The sequence below is a fragment of the Sinocyclocheilus rhinocerous genome, unplaced genomic scaffold (assembly GCF_001515625.1).
Source record: "Sinocyclocheilus rhinocerous isolate Xijiao unplaced genomic scaffold, SAMN03320098_v1.1 scaffold760, whole genome shotgun sequence".
In the NCBI taxonomy this organism is placed as follows: Eukaryota; Metazoa; Chordata; class Actinopteri; order Cypriniformes; family Cyprinidae; genus Sinocyclocheilus; species Sinocyclocheilus rhinocerous.
This window is the reverse complement of record NW_015667422.1, coordinates 175,811-182,460: the sequence shown is the minus strand read 5'-3', so window position 1 is coordinate 182,460 and position 6,650 is coordinate 175,811. Positions and strand designations below refer to the sequence as shown.

Sequence of the window (6,650 nt, the reverse complement as noted above, 5' to 3'; positions counted from 1 at the left end):
ATATATATTTTTTTTTTTTATCATTTATATTATTTATAAATTTAACCTTTTTAAATTTGGAAACAATTTAATATTTAACAACAAAAATAAAATATATAGATTTTTAACATTTATCCATGGCTCGAAGTAAAAGGATAGTATAATATAGTGCATAGCATAGTTTATCATTCACTGCGCTTCATTATCTCATTTAAATGTGTTGTGCCTTTGTCTTTTTTTCTGATTTTCAAACATGACCAAGCTTGAATATTTGCACAATACTTCTGCATCAAATTAAAGGTTGTAACGCTATGATTTATCTCTGAGCTAGCTGGTTTGGTTAGAAATTCCTATGGAGAAAATAAAAAGGAAATATACTTCCAGAAGCAAAGCCACAAAAATTAGGCAGTCACTCCTGCTCTCTTCTGCGTGTGCAAATTAGCAACAATGTGTAGCTGTCTGTAACTCAAGAATGAGTCATGTGGCCTGTCAGTCACCTTCAGACTGCCACGCCTCCACAGAAATATTTGCCTGATGACTATGCAAACGGCTCGTCATCAAATAATCTACTGCTGGTGTGGTTTAACTGCACTTGAGGATAGAAAATCTCATGACCAGATGACACATATTTCAAACAACCATCCTGTTGTAAGATGAGGTTTCGGATGATTTCAGTGTCATGCAATCCTGATAAAGCCTCAGTTAAGCATCGGTCGGATACCATGACGCTCACTTAAAGAGGCCCCCGAAAAGTGCATGAGCCACACTTGAAAACATGTGAATGTCAGTGCATTAGATAGCAAAATAATAGCTTGTGAAATGCTTGTAGAAGTACATCCAGCCTCACTCAGTGGCCTTATTAATATGAATGATATGCTAATGCTTGTATTATGAGATTGTACATCCATAACACCTCATCCAAATGAGTCATAAATGAAAGCAGCCTGAAGTGATGAGAAAATATTTTACAATTTTTTCTGGTCTCACAGTGTTGCCCATCTCCAAAGCTGACTATAAATCAAACCTGTAGCAGCTAACAATGAGATGATTATACACATGTAATTTTTTTTATACATACATAGGCTATTTTATGCATATTATAATTTATAAGAAATATAAAAAATACAAACATAAACAACATCTGAACAATTAATGACAGCAAATAAAATGTACACAAAACAAAATTAACTTTGACAGTAAAACTGCACACAATATTTATTCTAAACCAGTTAATTTCATAACACTTGCTTCTGGGTCTATTTTTGGACATAATGCCACATAAACTGTTTGGGAGAAAATAGAAACACAGACAGCTCAAATTAAACAACAATACAGTGTCATAAAAATGTGACACTATGTATACGCGAAAACAGCAAGCTGCAACGCAATGATCTGTGACGTCCGTCTGACGCATGTGTAAACAAAAAATTTTACAAACAATAACAAAATAGTGCAGACAGAATGCAAAACCGCGTGGGCTCTTGTTCTACTTAATGCACAAGAATATTTTTGCAACTATTATTAGAAGCTTTATCGATCATGAACGCACTCACACACACATGCATGACGATAACACCAAAGAAAATGACAATCAATGAACTGATTCATACATGAATCACTTTATAACTCAAGACATTGACTGAAAAGCCTGACCGGAGATGGAAGAGCCAGCACTGACGGGAATCCTGAATAATCGGGATCCATTTTAATCAATGTGAGGTGATGATTAGTTTAAAATAAAACACAGATTTGCCTGAATAGGTTCACGCTGTGAAATGAACAATGTGCTGAAACAGACTGTTAAATTCAACCTATTGACCTGAGAACAGATGAAAGTGAACCACATTAAAGGGCCTGTATCGGTCAAGCAACTAGATTTCGATTTTAGGAATTCAGGACGCAATCAATTATGTTATTAAACTTGTCTTTTATTCAGAGAGATGGACTTTTGCATGGTTCAGCATCATAAAAAGACATCAAGCAAGACCTGTGATTAAAGTTACGTGAGCCCTGAAGATCTACGCATCGCTCAATAATGTATTACAGAATGTAATACAATTTTAAACAATACAGCCGCTATATTTCTCTAGGCCACATGCAATCTCTTGATGTTCTTTTTTTTGTTTTTTCGTCACAGACTGCAGGATGTTGAGGGGAAAATGTTTACATTGTTCTTGCAGAGAGCTGTATTATGGAGAACACTTTCGGAGAACATTAGTTAACTACCTTACGTTTGTTGCGCATCATATTGCGGAGACTGGATATTATATACACACACGACATATTCCACGCCATCAATGATTTATCAGAACACAGATCTGCAAATGTGGAAAAAGGTTGCGAACTGCTAACCTTAAGATCAAACACTAACATTGGATCTCATTCATGAAACATGAGTCAACCAAATTTTTGTATGAATCGTTCATAAACCATTCTCATGTAAATTGTTGCACTCAATCTATTGTTTTACTAAATATTTACACAAAATTTCATTCTGCTTGTGTTTCATTAATAAGGCCCAATGGCAGTAATTACAGAACCAGTGATTCTTTCTCTACTTCCATCTGCTCTAAAAAATATGATTGAGTTTTATTTAATAATTGAAAATTATTTTTATTTTATTTTTAGTACATTTAAATTAAGTTTTAGGTATACTAAATGTATAATTTATAATTAATGTATAAAGAAAAATAACATTTAATAAACATTTTATTTATAATTAGTATTGCTATAATCAATATTTCTGCAATCACAGTACAGGACGTACCAGAGGAAGAGCATTGCAATCTTGCTGAAGTCTGTCTGTTGCATGATTGCATCACTGTGAGAAAAGACTGGAAAGATTCAGGGCAAAATAACAATTACTCTTCATGAACTGTATTATCCTACAAAGGACATCCTTTGATCGGACGATTGTTTATGCTGTGAGAGGCTATCGCAAGTGTGTTCAATACAGTCCAATATTGGAGATTGCATGAGAGGAAAGCCTGCTTCTGAAGGCCAAATGGAGCCTCCAGGCGATTTCAAGACCCCATCTACACCTCAGTATGCAGTACCACACAAGACATTCAGCATCTGTCTGAAGAATACGGTTGTTTTGCTTGTTCATCATGGGGGATGCTGGAGATGTAAGGCCGCAGGATAATGGTTCAATTATTTAGTACATTTATCACATACATTAACACAATCTCTACATTAAAGGTGGGGTAAGCGATTTTTCAAAAACGCTTTAGAAAACGGATTCGGGCCGACTAGAAAAACAAACTTGTAGCCAATCAGCAGTAAGGGGAGCGTCTACTCGTTTGTTTTGGTGATTTCAAATGTCAACATTGGCTACTAGAAATCACTTACCCCACCTTTAAGAAAACTGGTAAAACCTTAAGAAGCTTCTCCTAAAAGTGAAAACAGTGAAATTCCTAATATTACTTCCAATGATTCCAAATTATGTTCATGTTTTTCTATTAAAACAACAAAGAAGACCTTGTATTGTCACACAGAGTTGGCGTAAATGCATTTATTCAGGAGCCATAATCGCAAACAAAATATTCGAGATTCGCGTTTGGATTTATTACAGTTCGTCATGGAGAATGTTTGCTGGCAGAATTAGTTGCAGCAAATTGCACAATCAGCAAGAGAAAAGCTCTGATTTGGGGATTTTAACTCTTGCTATTTTCAGTATATATGTTCATGTTTAAAATATTATCAATCCGGCAGCCTTGAGAACATGAAACGATGTTTTCATAACATTTTCTTCCACAATGTGATGCATTTACGTAACAGTAAATTCAATACTAAAAGCTGCGTCGTACATTTTCTTCCAGTTGAGTTGTAAAAAAAATAAAACAAAACCATAAAAAATAAAAAAAATAAAAAAAATTTAATATATTAAAATTACACAAGGTGTTTTGAAATGTATATATGATAAAAAAATCTCTTTAACAAAAGAATTTAACAAAAAGGATAAAAACATTTTCTGGAAGAATTTTATTGAACAAGTCCTTAAGAGATCTTACTAAATAATATTGTTGTACTTGCATTAAAAGCAGAGCAGTCCAATAAGATATGCTTAGTAGAAAGGGGGTCTAGCAGAACATAAACAAGTTGGCCCTTCGCTTTTCAGAAGAAATGCATGATAGAAAAAGAAAAAAAACAGTAGGGTGGGACTTTTTATCCATCTAGAATTAATTAGATTGAAAAAGGTGGGCTTTCATGCGAGAATGGAGCCACACCTGAAGGATAGTTTCTGAAAATAATATTTTTCAAAGCCAAACTGTATTTAAGATCAGGATGTACAAAAAATGTAAGGTCAATTTTGATTATCTTTAAATGCACATTAGCACACATTAGTGATAAAATGATATATATCGGCCCAGCAGATTAATCATCTGATATTTGGCCATATCTGCATCAGTCGCATCAGTTTCGATTAAAGTAATCATTCTGCCTAGTTTCAACAGTTGTCATCAATAGATAGCACTCATTGTCTGTTTTTCATTTTAGCAGCAGTTTTGTGTGCATCTTATTTGCAACTTATTTTCCCATTATTATCAGTCATCAGCCACCTTGCACACTAGATAATGACATCGGCCAATTCCACTGAAGATCCCATAATCAGTCGACAATGTTTTCAAATACAGCTCAAGGGTTGACACATCAACAAAATGATCCTAAAACATGCTCTTTGTCCATACAAAAAGCTGCACTCAGTAATTAACAGCAATTTCCTCTCGCAGCGAGCATGCATTTGCTGGCCCCTTCAAACCACTGATGGGCTTCATCCAGCCTCGAAGATACAACCACAACCTGTCCATTAAGAATTAAAAGCTTCTGGTTCTGAACTTCACTGTCCTTTTGCCATGTGTGTGCTGCAGACATGGAGATCTGCAATACCGCTGTCAAATATAAAAGAAGCTCAGACTTCCTGAGCAAGGATCATAAGACAGACATCCTCTAACTCCCCACAATATACTGTCGTTACTTGGTCATGAACCAGAAATGCTGGGTGTGCTCACATGCCTGCAGCAATGCAAAACTCTTCCTTCATAAACGCATTGCTATTCATACAGGTTTACAAGGTATGACCTAAAAAATGACTAAAATGAACAATGGGTATCAATATTTCCTGGCAAAATACATAGGTACAAACAAAGAATACTACAGAACCACCATGGTAGCACGTTTAAACAACCCTGAAAATACTATAGTACTTTCTGTACAATAACTGTATTGAATATGACATTCTGTTATGAATTTATGAATGATGTATTTCATATTCAATATGAAACTATGTTAAAAGTTTAACTGATGATTACCATAATCATAGATGGTATTTAACATGGTATTTAAAGGATCTAACGTACTTCCAAGAACACCATGTTAAGACCATGGTACATATCTAAAGACATGGTAATATCAAGGAACTCTAATATGGCTTACAAACAAATACCGTGGCAGTACTATGGGATCTAAAGGTATACCGCGGTACGTTTGTAAGTAATTTAACATTGCACAGAATGATTACCATATTCGCATACCATGCTATTAGATACTCAAAGTACTGTACTTCAAAGAATACCACAGTAGTATCATGCTATATGCCAAAAAAACATGGTAATTTTCGTTGCGATAACAATATAATGATATTCTAATCGGCAGTTACTGTGGTCAAGTGTTGTGTTGTACATAATCACAGACAGATGGCAATACCAGAGTACTGAATGTACTCAGAGGTGCTTCAAAGAATCGCAATACATGTACAAAATCCAAACAAAAACATTTGTTTTTTTTCGTTAGCGCAATAACTGTAAATTTGGTATCTAACGTACGCTTTTCTGGCGGAAGCTGCGGTTACCATGGTAAATTTTCATATGGGTCGCCCATACAGAGACTCACCTGTAGTGTGAGCTCGTCTTCCCGAGACCTTCTTCTGCATGGACTCTCTTAAATCTCCCATCCTCCGCAAATACACACACATACACACACTAGCCGAACACCAGAACCGACCCAGATCACGGTTCCGAGCCAGCCACAGGTCTCAGAACAGCAACAGTTCCGTTAATGCGGCGTCCCGTTTGCATTCACACGAACACATGAAGCAGTGAGGATGTGTTTAATTCGGGCTGTCCAGAAACGGATTTCTTTTTATTTCATACCGATCGTCTCAGTTTCATTGACATTCCGCCGTAACGTCACGAATATTTTCACGCCTTTCCAAGCGCGCGTCGCGTCAGAAGCCGCTCCATATTCCCTTCAAACCGCGAAAATCTTCACGCACACACGAATCTAACATTTATTCCCCAGACTCGGTCATGACATTCCCTCTCCGCGTAGTAAAATCGTGCGGGAAGTCCAGGTCCTGCACTGTCCGTCCACAGCAGGTCCCAGTCAGATTGATTGCTGTATATATCTTCGCCACGATCTTTTTTCCATACAAGCAACGTCGTTGAGATTCTCCATTCCAGTTGCGCATACTGGACCCGCATACCGTTTCGCGCCTGCGCTCCTGGCGTATCTCACGTCATCCATTGGTTGCCGTAAGAGGCGCTGCGCTATTGACGTACGACGCTGCGCTTTTCCGCTGCTTAGTAACCACTGGCACACAGCTGGGACGGGCTTAGTGAATACAGAGGAGACTCCTCCGACATAGTATGCTGGGCGTATATATATATATA

At 36.7% G+C, this 6,650-nt stretch overlaps 1 protein-coding gene across 2 annotated transcripts in view; it reads right to left on the bottom strand.

Annotated features, from left to right (window-relative positions):
- Positions 1-6,448, bottom strand: part of LOC107733951 (sn1-specific diacylglycerol lipase alpha-like) — a 52,119-nt gene extending 45,671 nt beyond the window's left edge. Inside the window, exons 1-2 of one of the 2 annotated variants that reach the window (XM_016545813.1) lie at positions 6,040-6,117; positions 5,872-5,942 (exon numbers count right to left, since the gene is read on the bottom strand). The gene's annotated coding sequence lies outside the window, so the exon portion shown is untranslated. Of the gene's footprint in view, positions 1-5,871 lie in introns of both variants that reach the window. The other variant, XM_016545812.1, reaches the window with a different exon arrangement.
- Positions 6,449-6,650: the final 202 nt, after the last annotated feature.